Source organism: Hyla sarda, chromosome 1 (assembly GCF_029499605.1).
Source record: "Hyla sarda isolate aHylSar1 chromosome 1, aHylSar1.hap1, whole genome shotgun sequence".
In the NCBI taxonomy this organism is placed as follows: Eukaryota; Metazoa; Chordata; class Amphibia; order Anura; family Hylidae; genus Hyla; species Hyla sarda.
The window spans coordinates 33,762,782-33,784,352 of NC_079189.1; the positions used below are offsets into that span (position 1 = coordinate 33,762,782).

General features: G+C 46.4%; 1 protein-coding gene and 1 long non-coding RNA gene across 5 annotated transcripts in view; one reads left to right on the forward strand and one right to left on the reverse strand.

Moving 5' to 3' along the window:
• CTNNA2 (catenin alpha 2) overlaps positions 1-21,571 on the forward strand; it is a 2,092,931-nt gene that overhangs the window by 211,036 nt on the left and 1,860,324 nt on the right. The gene's annotated exons all lie outside the window — the stretch shown is intronic.
• LOC130334166 (uncharacterized) lies at positions 1,603-20,148 on the reverse strand. The gene is made up of 3 exons (XR_008876058.1): positions 20,076-20,148; positions 2,008-2,169; positions 1,603-1,863 (listed from the first exon to the last, which is right to left on the reverse strand). It is a non-coding gene; the product is annotated as an uncharacterized LOC130334166 (long non-coding RNA).

Here is a 21,571-nt window from a genome sequence, read left to right on the forward strand (position 1 = left end):
TGGTTGGGAAACATTGTGCTGGAAAGAGACAGGCCAAGAAATCCTGAGCTGTGTACCTGCAAGATAAGCCAATCTGACTTCTGAAGATGATCTACACTGTGCCTGAAAGGTAAATCAAGGCTTCCCTCTCATCTCTCAACACACATAAAGCTTTGGGCAGCTGTCCCATGTGTAAATACCAGTGTTCCTACTGCCGTATGTCCACAGTGCTGCAGTGTATTTCTGCCCACCTTAGCTTGTCATCATCATTATTATCACCAACAGATCAGTGCTTAGTATAACCCTTGCTGTGCTGCTGCTGTTTCATTTCTATTTACATAACACTTTGCAAATCAAGGGCATCAGTAACCCCTTTTGCACGTGCCATCTATAATAATGTAATGTGTATATCATCAGCCTAACACAGTGCCAGCTTGCTAAGTACATTTTCAAACAACAACAAAGACGTGGTCTCAAATGGCTGGAGGTGCTCAACCCCAAATGCAGTTGTGCATTTATACTGGAAGAGCAGATCCTGCCCTTGTAGTCCATTGCTAGGGGCGACCCCTAGCATAAAATGCATACAATGGAGGATGCCTGCAGCGGACTACAAGTGCCACAATAGAATCCTACACCAGATAGACGGTGTGGATGTGTAACAATTAGAATAATACAATATAGGAATATGGGTGCACTACTGTGGTAGATGTATACAATGACATTGGCTATCCCTCAACACTAATGTTAAAATTGAGACATTCGCCAGTGTATTCTTATATTAAGGACACACCAGAGCCCGCACAGTGCGGGCTCTGGTGTGTCCTTAACCCCTTAAGGACCGGGGTTTTTTCCGTTTTTGCATTTTAGTTTTTTGCTCCTTGCCTTTAAAAAATCATAACTCTTTTAATTTTGCACCTAAAAATCCATATGATTGCTTATTTTTTGCGCCACCAATTCTACTTTGTAATGACGTCAGTCATTTTGCCCAAAAATCTACGGTGAAGCGGAAAAAAAAAATCATTGTGCGACAAAATTGAAAAAAAAAACGCCGTTTTGTAACTTTTGGGGGCTTCCGTTTCTACTGTTCTCCATCCACATCCCCAAGGATCTAAACACTAACAGTCCCAGCATACTGTACGCCGGGAGTACGCCGGGCCTTAAGTAAAGGTGTGGTCTTCATCGTTCTTTCCGGGAGGAGGCAACTACTTTCCGAGTTATGATTTATTTGAAGAAAACATTTGCTTCCCATCCGGAGTCTTTTAGGAAAAGCAAGGTCGCCCGTGCTAATGCATCTATCACTATAAAGAAGACAAATGACTGTAACATCGTGATAGTTGCAGTCGTCTGTATGTCAACACCGGGATGTGAGGATTCGGAGTAATTTATTCACTTTAATTGCTGCCGGCTCTTTTAAGCTTTTAGAAGGAGACATTAATTTGCTTGTTCCCCATATTCCTCATGCCAAAGTGACAATCGTTTGAAGGCGAAGCACATTTATTTATTTATTTAAAAGAAACAAAATACTTTAAAACAACATAAGACATGTATCGAGCGCTACAGTCAGCCGTCGCGTTGGCTTAACTCTTCCACCGCCAACGGGACTGTTTAGCTCCTCTGAATTAATCCCGATTGACCCTCTCCCCCTAATTACGGCGACGTCTCCCTGATGTCCGTGTCGTCCGTGCTCCCCGATGGCGGGTCCGATGGACGCCGCTCATTACCGCGGCTTTGTGTCTTAACATCGGAATCACATTTGATCCATTTTCTTGATTGCACCGTACATCAGATGAAGACTCGGCCGTCTTTTACTTCAAAGCTTCTCAGCCTTCAAAAGCGAACGTATCTTCTGTGAAAGTCACATAGGGGAAGACGCTTCATGGGTTCCTTAGGAGATGTAAGGGAATGACAGCGAGACTTATTATAAGTAACAGACTGTAGAGAACTCATTAATAAGAATCTATTATTACTACGTGGGACAGGGAGGTATCAGCTTCAGTCAACTTGAATGCGATATCTTGTATCCTTTACCTAAATACATCGATTTTGATCAAGCTGCTTTAGAAACTCCGCACTCCAGGGGTTTGATGCAGATCTGTTGGATATATCAGCCTTGGTTCTCCAACTTTTCTTATTGGCATCAAGCGTAGCAATAGTTCACTGGGATGTAACGTCAGATGTTAAAGGGGTACTCTGCTGGAAAAAAAAAATTCTAATTCAACTGGTGCCAGAAAGTTAAACAGATTTGTAAGTTGCTACTATTTAAAAATCTTAATCCTTCCAGTACTTATCACCTGCTGTATGCTCCACAGGAAGTTCTTTTATTTTTGATTTTCCTTTCTGTCTGACCACAGTGCTCTCTGCTGACACCTCTGTCCATTTTAAGAACTGTCCATAGTAGGAGCAAATCCCCATAGAAAACCTCTCCTGCTCTGCACAGTTCCTGACATGGACAGAGATGTTAACATAGCCATGAACATTGTCTCTCTACTTATACTGGTTAGCTGTATATTCAGAGCACCTTTCCAACAGCACTGAGGAGGGTAGGTGACCTCCTGCCAACATCTTAAAGGGGTACTCTGCCGCTAGGCATCTTATAACCTACCCAAATGATAGTGGATAAGATGTCCTATTGCGGGGGAGGGGGCAATCTCCTGCCCGACACCCAGTTGTTCTGAACGCTTTGGGGGCAGTGGTCATGATGTTATGCCCCACCCCCTCCATTCATGTCTTTGCGTGTGGGTGTGACAGCTGTGCTCGAGCGACCACAGCCTTCACACCCCCTCCCATAGACATGAATGGAGAAGGTGGGACGTGATGTTACATAATATAATAATGTTCTGAATATAAATGTTTAGAATGCAAGGGTGCCGGGCCGGAGATCACAGGAGATCACGGCAATTTTTTTTAAATCAATTGGTGCCAGAAAGTTAAACAGATTTGTAAATTACTTCTATTAAAAAATATTAATCCTTTCAGTACTTATCAGCTGCAGTTCTCAAGTTCTTTATTTATTTATTATTTTTTTTGTTTTCTGTCTGACCACAGTGCTCTCTGCTGACACCTCTGTCCATGTCAGGAACTGTCCAGAGCAGGAGCAAATCCCCATAGCAAACCTATCCTGCCAGTTCCTGAGACAGACAAAGGTGTCAGCAGAGAGCATTGTGGTCAGACAGAAAAGAAATTCAAAACGAAAAGTACTTCCTCCGGATACAGCAGCTGATAAGTACTAGAAGGGTTAAGATTTTTAAATAGAAATCATTTACAAATCTTTTTAAATTTCTAGCACCAGTTGATTTAAATAAAATCTAATAATTCTTTTCCACCGGAGTACCCCTTTAAGCTCATGAGACCCAAAGAGACCGAAACAGATCTGTTCAAAGACTATTTTCTCTATATATTTGTATAATATTATAATATTTAATATCCAAGTCATGTTTTCTGATGACTTCTAAATTGAGACATTGACCATAGCCACAGATCTCATTCTTTAGAAGGAGGGTTATTTGCATATCCCAGGATAGATGAAATGATTAGAACTTTATCAAATTCTTTTTAAATATATAACCTTTCATCCGATGGAACTTATTTTCATTAAATTCAATCACTTTGTTCAATTGTCCTAGGAATAACTTTGATATTAAGTAAAAATTCTTAAAGCAAATTCAATCAGTATGCATTACTGTTGGCTTCAGAGAAGTGTACAAAAGATAATTCCGAATAATTCCGTAATGTAGTAATGTAAATCTAAAACAAGCCGAATGTCCATCCAATTCAATCCCCATGAGGTGAAAGCCAATTTTCCACAGCGACCATAAAGTTAAAAGGGGTATTCCTGGATTTTATTTGACTATGCTACAGTTGCTGTAAAGTTAGTGTAGTTCATAATATAGTGTCTGTACCTGTGTTTCATGGTGTTCTCACAATTCTTTTGTGATTTTTGCCCCAAGGTTTATTTTTAACAGCATACAAAATGAGTGTCGTCTCAGGTTTTCCCAGGCTGCAGTGCGGCCGAGACATTACATCACTAGTCAGGTGATGAGAGGGAACCGGTCTTTGCTTCAATGAGTGGAGCGACCGCTGGGTGGTAGGAAGATCATTCTGTTTTTACAACAGCTGGAGGCTCCCTGGTCAAAAAGCCCTGGCCTATTTCATTGAAGGGATTACAGGTGTGTTTAAATGGGTGGGATGGCTGATGTGTGGGAGGGAGGTTTGCGGAGTCTCTATACACTAGTGTGGCACATCAGCAACAAATACATCTCTTATTTAGAATTTCTATCCACATCTGAACTATGAAAGACACTGGTCAGCCAATGCAAACTCATCCCTGAAGAAGGAAGACATCCCCCCCCCCCCTTCTGAAATGCATTGGGGGTTTTTTGGTCTGACCAAGCACCAGTAGTGACATCACTAGCGCACAGAGACTCAGCAAATCTTCAGTGTAGAAACCCTGGTTGAGAACGCCACCGGCCGGGGCAGTTTCTGCCAGCTTTGTCGACTAACAGTGATCACTGCCTGCAAACCAAGGGGACCATGTACTGAAATCTGACAGACAGAGAGTGGTATTTTCAAGAGGGTTTAACCTTATGGTTGCTGTGCACATTTTTTAATGCATAGTTACATACATGAAATAGCATATGATCTTAAAGGGGTACTCCGGCGCTAAGACATCTTATCCCCTATCCAAAGAATAGGGGACAAGATACCTGATCGTGGGGGTCCCGCTGCTGGGGTGATCTTCCATGCCGCACCCCGTTAGAATCAGCCCCCGGAGGCGGAGCCACACGGGGCAGAGCCGCGACGTCACTATGCTCTGTCCCGTGAGCGAGCACGCTCCGGGGGCTGATAATAATGGGGTGCGTTGTGGAAGATCACGGGGGTCCCCAGCAGCGGGACCCCCGCGATCAGACATCTTATCCCCTATCCTTTGGATGTCTTAGTGCCGGAGTACCCCTTTAAGTGAGTAAGTTTGACTTTTACTTTAAATTTTTGGTACCAGCATCTCCCTATATCTTCTGCTAGAGGCCATTAAAGCGGACCTGTTGCTAATGCCTTCTCTTTTTTGCCAATTTATTGTGTATTGGGTGGTGAACAGGGTTCCACTCTTATCTGACAAATAGCTGCAGTATGGGCATTATTCCTAGCACCAGTGAATACTTTTTTCAGAAGTGTATAACTACTACATATCCCAATGTCATAAAGATAGCAGCAGTATACAAATAAAGCTGGGAAGTGGGAGTCTAGTAACTGCCATAAGATATCTAATAGGTGATGATGTCATCCTGAATTCCACAGGAAGTCAGCTGACTCCGGGCTGACCACTTCCTCACATGACCTAATAACAGTAATGAAACACATGGATGCAGTTGTGCTGGAATAAAACAGATGGTGCTGTAGGACTAATGATGGTGAGTGTGCTCATCAAAATTCATTATGCAATAGGCTCCTAAGTAGAGATGAGCGAGCCAAATCCAGCAAACCTGGCTGTGACCCGAACTTTAAGATTTATCCGGCAGGTCGTGATGAGGATTCTGGAAGGCATCATGGTGGATGTGGTCCGGGGGAACGAGGAGGCCACGATGACACATCGGAAGTGCTTACTAAGAGGAGTGGTGGGCATGATGAAGAGGAGTTTAAAGAGGAGGATGTCAGCTGACCTTCTAGTCCGAGCAGCTCAGGAGCAATTGATGGTGACACTGGTGCTTCATTTGAATTAGGCCTCTACGTCAGGACCTCTTGTATCGCAAAGCTTGGGTAGGAGTATACCTAGTCCACAAATCTTACCACCCCCTGCTGTACACTGGCTACTACTAGAAACACCAATCACCCTACTTCCATCCAGGCTTACACGTACACAACCCATCATCCACAATAAAAGGGATCATTTTTGGGACGCTTGTAAAAATCTATGCCATCTTCGCCAAATACTATACTAAGAACTTCTTTCTACTCCAAAAAAAAAGGAATAATTTTTGACACGCTGGGATAAAGCCAGAAATTTTCAAAAGTTTTCCGAACTGTCTAACAGCCAGGCCTCTCCACAGACAGCACATTTTCTGGATTTGTCTCATCTGTGTTGTGCCCTCCTCCTCCCTGATCCTGTCAGTTATCCATTGGGTTATCCATGTCCTTCAGACAACAGTATTCACTTAGTCACCTTGTTGTAGTGCGCCTCAGTTCCTACCTGGCCAAGTTGTTGGTGGCACAGCTTCTTCCATACCATCTTGTTGACTCCATGGCCTTCAGGCAACTAATGGGGTGTGCCCAGCCAAGGTGGCGCATACCTATTATTTTGCTGAGACAGCCGTACCATGAATGCCATGGATGAAACGTGGAGTAGTACCCATGGCCAGGGGCAATATGAAAGCTTTGCTCTATTTCTGTTGTCTCAGTGGGATTTCCCAGGCAAAATTCTAATTAATTGCGTTTACTTTTGCAAACACCCTGCAACAATCCAGGACTGCTGGCCAAAATGAGTACCTAGTCCCTATTATTTTTCTGAGACAGCCGTACCCTGCATGGCATGATTAACGTGTGGACTAGTACCTATGGCCAGGGGCAATACTTGGCATGAAATAAAGTTTTGCTCCATTGCTGCTACAGGCCTGGCTGGGGCAAAATTCAACAAATTTACAGCTGTTTCTTTTGCAACCAACCTGCGGTCAGCCAGACCCCATGGACTTCTGACTCGCCAGATTAGACCATTGGCCAGAACTTGCCCAGTTTACCATGAGTGTTCTGTCTTGTCCACACTCTAGTGTGGCTTCAGGGAGAGTGTTCAGCGCAGCAGGCAGCATGGTCACCCTGAAGCAAACAGGATTGTCAGACAGCGGCGTGGGAAAACTATCTTTTACTAAAATGAATCAGGCATGGATCAGTGAGGAATTTAAACCTCCTGTGCCAGATGTCCCTGATTAGGCAGTGCTACTACAACCCCTGCTGGATGCTAGTGACATCAGTCCACCATCTCATGCTGTACCCTAGTGACATCAGTCCGCCATCTCTTGCTGTCCGCTAGTAACATCAGTCCGCCATCTCATGCTGTACGCTAGTGACATCAGTCCGCCATCTCATGCTGTATGCTATAAACATCTCATGCTGTACGCTATTGATATCAGTCAGCCACCACTTGCTGTACACGGGCCACTACACTAACACCAATCCACCATCACCCTACTTCCTGCTAGGCCTAAACATACACAGCCCATCATCCCCAGAAAAGGGATAGTTTTTTGGATTTTCATACAAGAGCTATTTCTTCTTCAGTCTTTACTACTGTATTTTAGAATGCCAATTTTCTTACTACTCACAAAAAAGGAATAATTTTTGGCATGCTGGGATAAAGCCACAGCGTCTTCCCATGCATGTGCAAATTAACAGTGGCATGCATCTAATGACAATCAGGGATACTTTATGCTGCTTTATTTTGGTTTGAATAAACCTAAAAAATGGGTGAGCTGGAAAAGTTACCATGGGTTACCGCATGTCGCCATAACTGAGCCTTAAAAACACTAAAAACACTTTAAGGTTGCTTTGACATGAGCAGATCCAAAGCGTATATTACAATGCAGATCCTCCGCTGAAGGACTGCTGTATGGTGCCTTTACATGTGCCTGCTCGGAGCGGCACTACACCACTATGAGCAGACACACTGAAGCGATGTGCGAGTCACTGCGTATGCGCGGTGTACTCGTACACATTGCGGCCGCTCCCCCTGCTCTATGGGCTGCCGCGATGTGCGAGTATACTGCGCGCGAGCGCTGCGACTTTCAAATCGCTGTGTGTCTGCTCATAGCGGCATATTGCGTACGCTGTGGATCTACTTGTATGAGCATACCATAAAACTACTTGAATACACTCCTAACAGTGTTAGATAGGGGTTTAGAGCTGTTAGGCAGTGTTTTAAACGTGTTAAGGGGTTTATTTAATTGCCGATACGAGTGGAACCGAACCGAACCCGCAATTTTTGAAAAGTACGTTGAGTCCAGCGAACCAAACTTTTGAAAAGTTCACTCAACTCTACTCCTAAGCTCCTCCTAATGTTAACTGTAGGTATCCCTAATTTTATCTTTTAACTATGCAGAGGATGCAGAGGATTTAGAGCTCTGTTAAAAAAAAGAATTCAACTTTGAGCGCTAAACAGATATATTTAGAAATTCACTCTAAATGTTAAAACTAAAAACGAGTGTGAAAAAGAATAAATTCACTTTATAGATGATTTATACCGCCAAAATAAAACAAAAATGCTCTGCATAATGGAAGAACAAGATGTGACAGTTTAACCTGGATATAAAATTACCATATAAAACAATTGGTTGGCACAAAAATCCTATTAATGTATAGTATTACAGACCCCTGTGAAGAGAGTGGGGAGAGATAAGAGAAGCGTACTGCTTATACTGCTGAAATTTGCATTTAAATTATATGAAGCAGTAAAACCTAAAAAACAAAAAAAAGGGAAGTAAAAAGAAAACAATTAGATGTTTATTAGACATAACAACTACTCAGACCCAAAAATAAAGTAAATTATATATTTATATTTTATTTGCTCACATATGCATTTTAATAATTGTGGAAATAAAAAAGAAAACTTAAATGAGTACTCCAGGGTAGTTTTATTGCTGTTTTATGCTGTCCCAAAAAATCTACTTATCTCCTGCTGCTCCAACGATGCGTCCATTGTCCCACTGTGGTCTCCAGTGTGCTCCTTTTCCTGGTTCCTTATGGTCCATACATCATGCTGTGGCTCAGCGAATCGCTGGTTGATCGACAGTGTGACATATTGAAGACCGGCACCAGGAAGGAGTCGTGCACTCACAGTCAATGACGGGCATCAGTGATCCTGCCAAAGTCCCTCATTAACCCCTTAAGTGCTGTGATTAATAGCGATCACAACACTTAAGAGCCTGACAGTTGGTCAACATGTCCGATCGGCACCCCCATAACATATATGTGGGGGTCCGATTTGTTTCCCTTCGTGCCTGATGTCTTATCCCCAGCTCTGTACCAATCATATACACCAAAATAGTGGACTAGTAGATTTTAACCTATGGTCACCATAACAACCTCACCAAATGAATAGGCCACACGATAAAAAAATATCCCAAAAATATAACAACAATTTAATTGATTAAAAGTACAATAAATATGTGATAAAAGAACATATAAGAGGCACAGATGTTCACACAAACAGAAAAAACAGAGGAGTAAAATCTCAGTGATGATTAACAGATGAACTAAGGGCACAAGTATGAAAATAAACATACGGGAGATGGTACAACAGTATCAAAAGTACAAGCAATGTGCTACATAGACTGCACTGTCCATAATACAGGGTGGGCCATTTATATGGATACACCTTAATAAAATGGGAATGGTTGGTGATATTAATTTCCTGTTTGTGGCACATTAGTATATGTGAGGGGGGAAACTTTTCAAGATGGGTGGTGACCATGGTGGCCATTTTGAATCCAACTTTAGTTTTCTCAAAAGGAAGAGGGTCATGTGACACATCAAACTTATTGGGAATTTCACAAGAAAAACAATGATGTGCTTGGTTTTAACGTAAGTTTCTGACCACTTATAAAATGTGTTCAATGTGCTGCCCATTGTGTTGGATTGTCAATGCAACCCTCTTCTCCCACTCTTCACACACTGATAGCAACACCGCAGGAGAAATGCTAGCACAGGCTTCCAGTATCCGTATACACTGCTATATACTACTATATACACCGCAGGAGAAATGCTAGCACAGGCTTCCAGTATCTGTAGTTTCAGGTGCTGCACGTCTCGTATCTTCACAGCATAGACAATTGCCTTCAGATGACCACAAAGGTAAAAGTCTAAGGGGATCAGATCGGGAGACCTTGGGGGCCATTCAACTGGCCCATGTATGAGCCCTCATACAGCCCTGTACACAAAAGAATTAAAAAGTTATAGGGGTCAGAATAAGGAAATTTGTAAAAAAAAAAAAAAAAGTTTTACTTTTTTAAGTAGTACAATAATATCAAAGCTTTGTAAACATGGGTGTCATTTTAATCATAATGACCCACAGAATAAAGATAACATGTTAACTGTTGTGCTATTTTTGAACTTTTTATATAACATAGATTATGCATATTTGTAATATATATTGGTTAAAACATTTGCATATTTTTGTCCCTGCAGCTATTGCCTGTGTGTCTCTGTGAATAGACAAGCAGGGCTCTGTACACTGAGGACAAGCAGGGCTCCGTACACTGCGGACAAGCAGGGCTTCGTACACATAGGACAAGCATGGCTCTGTACACTGAGGACAAGTAGGGCTCTGTACACTGATGACAAGCAGGGCTCTCTACACTGAGGACAAGCAGGGCTCTGTACAGTGAGGACAAGCAGGGTTCTGTGCACTGGGGAAAAGCATGGCTCTGTACACTGATGACAAGCAGGGCTCTGTGCTCCGAGGATAAGCAGGGCTCTGTACACTGAGGACAAGCAGGGCTCTGTGTATTGAGGACAAGCAGGGCTCTGTACACTGAGGACAAGCAGGGCTCTGTACACTGAGGACAAGCATGGCTCTGTACACTGAGGACAAGCAAGGCTCTGTACACTGAGGACAAGCAGGGCTCCGTACACTGAGGACAAGAAGGGCTCTGTACACTGAGGACAAGCAGGGCTCTGTACACTGAGGACAAGCAGGGCTCTGTACACTGAGGACAAGTAGAGCTCTGTACACTGAGGACAAGCTGGGCTCTGCACACTGAGGGCAAGCAGGGCTCTGTACACTGACGACAAGCAGGGCTCTGTACACTGAGGACAAGCAGGGTTCTATGCACTGAAGACAAGCAGGGCTCTGTACACTGAGGACAAACAGGGCTCTGTGCACTGAGGAAAAGCATGGCTCTGTACACTGATGACAATCAGGGCTCTGTGCACCGAGGATAAGCAGAGCTCTGTACACTGAGGACAAGCAGGGCTCTGTACACTTGGGACAAGCAGGGCTCTGTACACTGAGGACAAGCAGGGCTCTGTGCACTGAGGACAAGCAGGGCTATGTACACAGAGGACAAGCAAGGCTATGTATACTGAGGACAAGCAGGGCTCTGAACACTGAGAACAAGCAGGGCCCTATGCACTGAGGACAAGTGGGGCTCTGTACATTGAGGACAAGCAGGGCCCTGTACACTGAGGACAAGCAGGGCTCTGTACACTGAGGACAAGCAGGGCTCTGTGCACAGAGGACAAGCAGGACTCTGTACACTGAGGACAAGCAGGGCTCCGTACACTGAGGACAAGCAGGGCTCTGTACACTGAGGACAAGTAGGGCTCTGTACACTGAGGACAAGCAGGGATCTGTACACTGAGGACAAGCGGGGCTCCATACACTGAGGACAAGCAGGGCTCCGTACACTGAGGACAAGCAGGGCTCTTTACACTGAGGACAAGCAGGGCTCTGTGCAGTGAGGTTCAGTGACATGCTCATGGCTCGCACAGCAGGATGATTGACAAGCCAGGAGCCTGTACCGAGCCCATTTTGTTCTGGCCTGACTTCCTGTATTTGGTCTCCTCACAGGGACACACAAGCAATAGTTACAGGGACAGCATTTTTTCAGCCAAAAATATTAAAATTTTAAACAAATGCATATTACCAATATTTATCTACATTATATAAAAAGTTTTTGTTAATGACAGGCGCACTTTAAACATTTTAAGTTGTTACCAACAATGACAGCCCCCTCACAAGTCTTTTCCGATCCTAAAAGGCTTTGTGTACAGTGGCCAAACTCACATTCAGGGTTTATTTAAATTCACATTGCTCAGAATGTGCGACATAATGTTTGAGATAAAGTATCTTGAAAATGATGCTGTGACAGCTCCGATGTGAGGAGCAGCCAACAATCACTATTGTACTGCTGATGGAAAGAGAGAGAAATATACTGGGAGGGGGAGTCGGTGGATAATAGAACACAAGGGATTTAGTTAACAGGCTCATTATATGCAGAAGTTTAAGAATTTATGCGAAAGTATTGTGTTTCTTTTCTTTTCTGTATAAGGCAATTTTCTCTCTCCCTGAAATGTGTTTTTATTCATGGTAATGCCATAAAAGCAGAAACAAATAATTGTATTTATTGCTTATTATATTTCTAAATGAGATTAAAAAATCACAGGCCATGTCTATTGCATAAACTTGCTAGTACAGTGACCCCCAGACCTACGATATCCCTGACATACGATCATTTCAACATCCGATGGCCTCTCAGAGGCCATCGCATGTTGAAGGCAGCATCAACATACGATGCTTTTGTATGTCGGGGCCATGGCATAAACGGCTATCCGGCAGCGCAGACTGCTTCAGCTGCCACCGAATAGCCGTTTACAGTGCCCAAATGTGATCCGCTGACGATCACTCACCTGTCCTCGGGGCTCTGTGGCATACTCCTCGGGATCCCCTGCTCTGCCGGCGCTCTCCTTCGTCATCATCACGTCGCCGCGCATGCCATCCTGTCTTCCAATAGGAGCAGCGTGCGTAGAGTCATGATGGCGGAGGCGAAGAGCGACGTTCCCAGGCAGCAAAGACCTTCCCGGAGCGTCGGGGACACCCCGGGGACATGGCGACAGCGATGGAGGGTGACATCCAGGGCAACGGTGACGTTCCGGAGTGGCAGGGACAGGTGAGTATAGCCTCCAATACCAGAGGTCTTCAACCTGCGAACCTCCAGATGTTGCAAAACTACAACTCCCAGCATGCCCGGACAGCCAATGGCTGTCCAGGCATGCTGGGAGTTGTAGTTTTGCAACATCTGGAGGTCCGCAGGTTGGAGACCACTGTCCTATACTTTACATTGCACAGATCCCTCAACATGAGATGGTTTCAACAAACGATGGTTCATTTGGAATGAATTACCATCGTATGTTGAGGGACCACTGTATAGTATGTCGCTCCTCTTTGGGCTGTCTGTGGAGAAGTCTTGGGCCCTATGATCTCTTGTGAAGCCCAAGATCTTCAAGAATTGAACAAGAAAGTTCTGAGCGTTAGGTTGGAAGCAATCACAACTGGCAAAAACCCAGAGCTATTGACTATAGAGCCCTCAGGAGGTTCAGGGGACAAATACTGTTGCTCAACATTGGTTATGGTAGCCATGAGACCAAACACATGCTGTTCACAAGGCTCCGGAAGTTCCTAATTCACGTTGTCAATGAACTAGAGTTTCTGATGATGAGAAACAAGACCTTCTGTGCAGAAATTGCTCCCAATATTCATTAAAGAACCCAAAGACCATTGTGGAAAGAGCAGCCCACCTTCCCATCAAAGTCACAAACCCAAGATTGTTGGGAGAACACATTTCTCTCTGGTAATTTGTGCTAAATAAACCTGAAATATAAAAAAATAATAATAATAATAATTATAAAAAACAAAACTGTTTTTTGCCTCATAGAGAAGATTTTAGGAACCGCAACGGGGACAAACGTTAAGGCCACTTTGTGGAGGGGATGTGTAATTTTCCTTGCACTGTTTGTTCTAGGTCTATGGAAATGTGTTTTTGATTAAAAAAAAAAACGTAATCCAGCTCGGATATGGCTATGCTACAAACCATCATTATTGCCAAGTCCCCTTCACTCCTCGACTGCTACCTTTGGCCCCCTTCTCTCTCACAGACTGCTTCCCATGTCCACATCTTTCACAGACTGTTCCTCAAGCCCATTCTCTCATACATGTTGCTCCTTATGACACTCTCTTATACTGGCTACTTCTGATGCCCCCCTCGATGTAGACTGCTCCTTATCCCTTCTTTCTCCCAGATTACTTTTTACCTGACTCTCCTTACAATTTCCCTCCGTATCCTTCCATTGTCTGTAGCAGCTAGCTGTGTGGCTGCAGAGTTCTCTTGAGGATCGGGTAGTGATCCTCATAAGTGCTTTTTCTGATCTGATCTTTATGGGGTTATCCAGCAAGAGGAAGGTTTTTTTTTTCTTTTTGAAGAATGCCCACTTAACAGTATATAAAAAGTTAACCTTTACTTACCTCAAGTACTCCTATGGTGCCTCAGGTCCTGCCTCCATCCCCGACTGTGATCTCCCTCATGTCAAAAATTGTATTGCTTGGGCCCTAAGTGGTGTCGGGACCCAGAGTGTCATACTGTGCGACATTGTTGCTGCCATTGATTGGCTGACACTCAAGACCCGACCTCACTCGGTCACATATTTCTCAATTTCTGACAAGAGGAGAATCACAGCCAGGGACTGAAGCAGGACTTCAGAGGCACGGCAGAAGTGCTGGATGTGAGTACAGGAGTATTTGTTTTATATACTGTTAAATGGGCATTCTTCAAGTGGAGAGAAGTTTTTAGCCAGAAGGCTATGGTGCTGAGAAACTTACAGGAAACAATGCTGGTTGGCTCTCTTTGGGAATAGGAACCTGGGAAATTACTCTATTTATTCTCCTTGCGATAGCAATGATTGCATTATACATGCACATACTACACACAGACACTACATTACACACACTGCACACATGTGCTCACTTGCCTCTCAGATGATGAAGGCCTGGGTACAGAGAACCATATTGGAAATCCCATAAAATGTTTTCATTCTAACAAAAATCTTTATAATGTGATAAAATGCTGTTACGGTGAGCGCTCTGGTCCGGTGCTCCGACTGTGAGACCTCGCCGCCCTGCTCCTCCAGCCAGGCCACGATTCACATCGCGGGACGTGCCCGCATGCGAATTGTGACCCTTTCCTCACCTGCTCCTGCTCGTCTCTCTGGTCCCCTCCTAAGGAGCGCGCGCGCTAGCTTCCTGAGATTTAAAAGGCCAGTGCACTGCTGATTGGTCCTTCTGCCATGTTATTTCAGGCAGCTCCGCCCCCTCTTCCCTGCCGGATCTTCAGTGCCCCATAGCCTGAGATTAAGCGTTCCTTTTGTCTGTTTGCTTGCCCGTGTTCTTGACCCTTCCGCTACGTTATTATTACTACGTATCCTTGCCGCCTGCCTTGACCTTTCTGCTAATTCCGAACTCACCTTTGCCTCATCCTTCTTTACCTCGCCTCACCCAGCTTCCTGTGTGGTCGAATCGTAACGGGGGTAGCGACCTGGGTGTTGCCTGCAGCAGCAAGCCCATCCTGCCTTTCGGCGGGCTCTGGTGAAGACCAGCGGCACCTTAGACTCTGCTCCCAGATACGGCCCTAGACATCAGCCACACAGGTCAGTGGATTCACATCCAGCATCATTACAAATGCAATTGTAAAAAAAAGAAGAAAAAAACACGAAAAAGCAACACAAAAATAACACAAAAAAAGCACTTAATTTATTGGTTATTTTGAGTTCCGGCAAACTGAAATTATCTAAAATTATGTTCTTCACCTAAATCTTGCAAAGCGCAGCACACATCCATAAAAGTACAATAATAAGCCATTTTCAAAGCTTATTTCTTGCTATATTTTTAATTGTTTTCTGGTCATAAACAAAGAAATGCCCAAAAGAAAATATCACAAATCAGTGAAAACTGGCAGCCGAGCCTGGAATCCAATCTAATGACAGGAGCTTTAATAGACTGCACACAGAGAGATGCCTGGCGTCCTACTGTGCTCACTAAACTAATTAAGAAACTCCGAATCCACCTGTTCCACACACAGCAAGTACATTTTCAATGTCTTTCTAGATGTTTAATGCTCACACATGGCCCCTGATGTTTTAAATTTGCCAAATACGTTGAATTTAAATTGCTTTAACATCTTCTGAAAATTGAATTTCCATAAACTGATTAACTGTTCGAGTCGATTCTTTGTGTTTTTATATCTCTGGTGGCAATTTGTGGGTGAAAAGGAAATTGGGAGTAAGATGCTTAGCCCCTGTTGTCTTAAGTAGGCTTTGGCAGCCATAAGATTTGGGTTGTTCCCGTATGTCTTTACATCTTAGTTTGACCTTTTTGTTGATTGTCTATTTCTCCTTTAAAGCGTTAACCAGGAATAGCCAAACAGAGATAATTTCTTCCAAAAACAGCCCCACCTCCGTCTCTAGGTTGTGTGTGGTATTATAACTTTGCTCTGGTCACTTCAATGGAACCGAGCTGCAATACCACACACAACCTGGGGACAGACGTGGAGCTGTTTTTGGAAAAAATTTGCTCTGTATTTCTAGTCCTGGTTAACCCCTTTAACACATTGTCACGATTCGGCTTACGGGTTGTGGATCCGCTGTGTCAGCGAGGGATGGGCGTGGACCGTGCTAGTGGACCGGTTCTAAGAGGCTACTGGTTTTCACCAGAGCCCGCCGCAAAGCGGGATGGTCTTGCTGCGGCAGTAGCAACCAGGTCGTATCCACTAGCAACGGCTCAACCTCGCTGACTGCTGAGAAGGCGAGGGACAGAAGGACTAGGCAGAGGCAAGGTCAGACGTAGCAGAAGGTCGGGGGCAGGCGGCAAGGTTCGTAGTCAGGATGGATAGCAGAAGTTCAGGTACACAGGCTTTGGACACACTAAACGCTTTCACTGGCACAAGGCAACAAGATCCGGCCAGGGAGTGCAAGGGAGGAGATCAGATATAGCCAGGGAGCAGGTGGAAGCCAATTAAGCTAATTGGGCCAGGCACCAATCATTGGTGCACTGGCCCTTTAAGTCTCAAAGAGCTGGCGCGCGCGCGCCCTAGAGAGCGGAGCCGCGCGCGCCAGCACATGACAGCAGGGGACCGGGACGGGTAAGTGACCTGGGATGCGATTCGCGAGCGGGCGCGTCCCGCTGTGCGAATCGCATCCCCAACGGCCATGACAGTGCAGCGCTCCCGGTCAGCGGGACTGACCGGGGCACTGCAGGGAGAAAGACGCCGTGAGCGCTCCGGGGAGGAGCGGGGACCCAGAGCGCTAGGCGTAACAGTACCCCCCCCCTTAGGTCTCCCCTTCTCTTTGTCCGGTAACTGCCTCCCCTGGGATGAGGACACCGGGAAAGAATGGAGGGTTTCCTCAACGGCAGGCAGTACAGCAGGAGTGGGAATGGGGAGGGAGGGCAGAGGGCGAGGACTGGCACGGGGCAGTGTGACACCAGGACGGGGGCCATGGGGAGGCACAGAGGCTTGCCTGATGGGACTGGGAGGGGGGAGAGGCACTTCCTGTGGCAGGCAGAGTCCCAGTTCCTGATCTCCCCGGTGGTCCAATCAAGGGTGGGAGAATGAAGCCGGAGCCATGGCAGACCGAGGAGGACCTCAGAGGTACAATTGGGGAGAACGAAGAGCTCAATCCTTTCGTGGTGGGGTCCAATAGACATCAGGAGGGGTTCTGTGCGGTAACGCACGGTGCAATCCAATCTGACTCCGTTGACCGCGGAGATGTAGAGCGGCTTGACGAGACGGGTCACCGGGATGCTGAATTTATTCACAAAGGACTCCAAAATAAAATTCCCGGAGGCACCAGAGTCCAAGCAGGCCACGGCTGAGAGGGAGGAGTTGGCTGTAGGAGAAATCCGCACGGGCACCGTGAGACGTGGAGAAGAAGACTTAGAACCAAGAGATGCCACACCCACGTGAGCTGGGTGCGTGCGTTTCCCAGACGTGGAGGACGGATAGGGCAATCCACCAAGAAATGCTCGGTACTGGCACAGTACAGACAGAGATTTTCTTCTCTACGGCGATTCCTCTCTTCCTGGGTCAGGCGAGACCGATCCACTTGCATGGCCTCCTCGGCGGGAGGCCCAGGCGTAGACTGCAAAGGATGCTGTGGGAGAGGTGCCCAGAGATCTAAGTCTTTTTCCTGGCGGAGCTCTTGGTGTCGCTCAGAAAAACGCATGTCAATGCGGGTAGCCAAATGGATGAGTTCTTGGAGGTTGGCAGGAATCTCTCGTGCGGCCAGCACATCCTTGATGCGACTGGATAGGCCTTTTTTAAAGGTCGCGCAGAGAGCCTCGTTATTCCATGATAACTCGGAAGCAAGAGTACGAAATTGGATGGCGTACTCGCCCACAGAAGAATTACCCTGGACCAGGTTCAACAGGGCAGTCTCGGCAGAAGAAGCTCGGGCTGGCTCCTCGAAGACACTCCGGACTTCAGCGAAGAAGGACTGGACTGTGGCTGTGGCAGGATCATTGCGGTCCCAGAGCGGTGTGGCCCAAGACAAGGCCTTTCCTGAAAGAAGACTCACTACGAACGCCACCTTAGACCGTTCTGTAGGAAACAAGTCCGACAACATCTCCATATGCAGGGAACACTGAGACAAAAATCCACGGCAGAGTTTAGAGTCCCCATCAAATTTGTCCGGCAGGGACAAGCGGAGGTTAGGAGCGGCCACTCGCTGCGGAGGAGGTGCAGGAGCTGGCGGAGGAGATGGTTGCTGCTGTAGCAGAGGCAGAAGTTGCTGTAACATGGCGGTCAACTGCGACAGCTGCTGTCCTTGTTGGGCAATCTGCTGCGATTGCTGAGCGACCACCGTGGGAAGATCAGCGAGACTTGGCAGCGGCACCTCAGCGGGATCCATGGCCGGATCTACTGTCACGATTCGGCTTACGGGTTGTGGATCCGCTGTGTCAGCGAGGGATGGGCGTGGACCGTGCTAGTGGACCGGTTCTAAGAGGCTACTGGTTTTCACCAGAGCCCGCCGCAAAGCGGGATGGTCTTGCTGCGGCAGTAGCAACCAGGTCGTATCCACTAGCAACGGCTCAACCTCGCTGACTGCTGAGAAGGCGTGGGACAGAAGGACTAGGCAGAGGCAAGGTCAGACGTAGCAGAAGGTCGGGGGCAGGCGGCAAGGTTCGTAGTCAGGATGGATAGCAGAAGTTCAGGTACACAGGCTTTGGACACACTAAACGCTTTCACTGGCACAAGGCAACAAGATCCGGCCAGGGAGTGCAAGGGAGGAGATCAGATATAGCCAGGGAGCAGGTGGAAGCCAATTAAGCTAATTGGGCCAGGCACCAATCATTGGTGCACTGGCCCTTTAAGTCTCAGAGAGCTGGCGCGCGCGCGCCCTAGAGAGCGGAGCCGCGCGCGCCAGCACATGACAGCAGGGGACCGGGACGGGTAAGTGACCTGGGATGCGATTCGCGAGCGGGCGCGTCCCGCTGTGCGAATCGCATCCCCAACGGCCATGACAGTGCAGCGCTCCCGGTCAGCGGGACTGACCGGGGCGCTGCAGGGAGAAAGACGCCGTGAGCGCTCCGGGGAGGAGCAGGGATCCGGAGCGCTAGGCGTAACACACATTCAACAATAATAGCCTTTTCCGCTAATTAACATTTTATCCTAATACAGTGACCCCCTGAACCTATGATGGCCCGACATATGATCATTTCAACATACGATGGCCTCTCAGAGGCCATCGTATGTTGAAGGCAGCATCAACATACGAGGCTTTTGTATGTCGGGGCCATCGCATAAACGGCTATCCGGCAGCGCAGACTGCTTCAGCTGCCACCGGATAGCCATTTACGGTGCCCCGTGTGGTCCGCTGACGATCACTTACCTGTCCTAGGGGCTCCGGCGCGTCCTCTTCGGGATCCCCTGCATCGTCTGCACTCTCCATCGTCGTCATCACGTCGCTGCGTACGCCGTCCCGTCATCCAATAGGAGCGGCGTGCGTAACGACGTGATGGCGGCGACGGAGAGAGAAGATGCCGGGGAAGCAGAGGCCTTACTGGAGCATCGGGGACACCCCGGGGACGCGACGACAGTGATGGAAGGCGACATCCAGGGCAGCGGTGATGAGCGGTGACGGTCCGGAGCGGTGGGGACAGGTGAGCACAACTTCCTCTACCAGTGGTCTTCAACCTGCGGACCTCCATATGTTGCAAAACTACAACTCCCAGCATGCCCGGACAGCCGTTGGCTGTCCGGGCATGCTGGGTGTTGTAGTTTTGCAACATCTGGAGGTCCGCAGGTTGTAGACCACTGTCCTATACTTTACATTGCACGGATCCCTCAACATACGATGGTTTCAACAAACGATGGTCCATTTGAAACGGATTACCATCGTATGTTGAGGGACCACTGTATGTCTAAATAAGACATGTCTGGAATTGGGTAATTTCTTCTCACTGGAAGAGCAGCACCCCCCCCCCCCCCCCACGATGAGACATCTCATCCACTATTCTTTGGATAGGGGATAAGATGTTTTTGCCCGAAATAGCCCTTTAATCCTTGATTTACCATGAATGGACAGTGGAGATCCTCCAGGGAACAGACATAGCTTGTAGGTACACAGGGGGAGATTTATCAAAACCTGTCCAGAGGAAAAGTTGCCCAGTTGCCCATAGCAACCAATCAGATCGCTTCTTTCATTTTGCAGAGGCCTTGTTAAAAATGAAAGAAGCGATCTGATTGGTTGCTATGGGCAACTGGGCAACTTTTCCTTTGCACAGGTTTTGATAAATCTCCCCCACAGTCTCTCTCTCCTACACATAGTAGTGACTAAGCCCCAGCCCCACTTCCTATGTTCCATTTTGCCATGACTGGTACTATAGACAATCTGAACCCTAACGAAAGGCAGTATACAGCAGATTGCCGGAAGGAAAGACACCATTGATTCCAGTGAATCAATCATATCCATGTAGACAAAGCCTTTCAGATGACCATCACAGCAGCCCTTTGACCATAGACACATCTCTGTAGCCACTAGTGATGAGCAGCAGGGGCCATATTGGAATTTGCGATATTTCACAAATATATTGACGATTATTCGTCCTATGTTCGCGAAGTTCGCATATTTACCATGTTTGTTCACTTTTTTTTTCCATGCAAAATTTTAAAAAAAAATTATCCGTCATTGCAAATATATATCACTATATTCTAAATTTTTGCATTACGAATATTCGTGCTCAACACTAGTAGCCACCTCATTAGGATAGGACAACAATGATCTCTAGAAGGAATTCTTGGGGCACCTGTACACTAGCCTATAATGATAATAGCTGCCACCATTAGTGAATGGTTGACCAGGTAAAGCAGCTTCTATTAATGGGTGCCAGGGACTTGTAATTGTACCTCAGTGTTTCAGCTAATATATTTAGCGTTTACCTCTGTTATTGGTGCTATGAGATTGTATCTTTATCTCTTATTTTTACCTCCTCCCCAGGTAGAAAGTGTTTATCTGATTCCCTCACTAGCTGCGGATCGTATAATTAATAGGTTCCTGGCAGACTACTGCATACACACTCTATGGGTTCTATTTTAAGTCAGATTTGTGTTCTTGTAATGCCAAAGCATTACGTCCTCTATGCTCTTGTAAAGAGTGAAGGATTCCACACTTATACCTGTCTTAAAGGGGTACTCCGGTGGAATTTTTTTTTATTTTTTTAAAATCAAACAGATTTGTAAATTATCAACAAAGGTGCGTGCACTCACCGCTCAACGGAGACTGTTCAGCATGGGAGTCCGGTCCACGGAAACGCTGGTTCACAGCATCGGTGCAGGCAGGTGGGCGCTCGGAGGCTACGCCGGCTGTTTCACACGTGTAAGCATGCTCCGTTGAGCGGTGAGTGCCCGCACGCACCTTTGTTGCTACATTTGTTGATACTTCACACTTTTTGTATGTGCACCCCACAGGAGACGCATTTATGGGCCACTGATGTCATGCAGTATCCCCGTTTTTCAGGTAACGCTGTAGTGTGCCCTCTCCATTCCTGGTCTTTTTGCATTTTAGATTT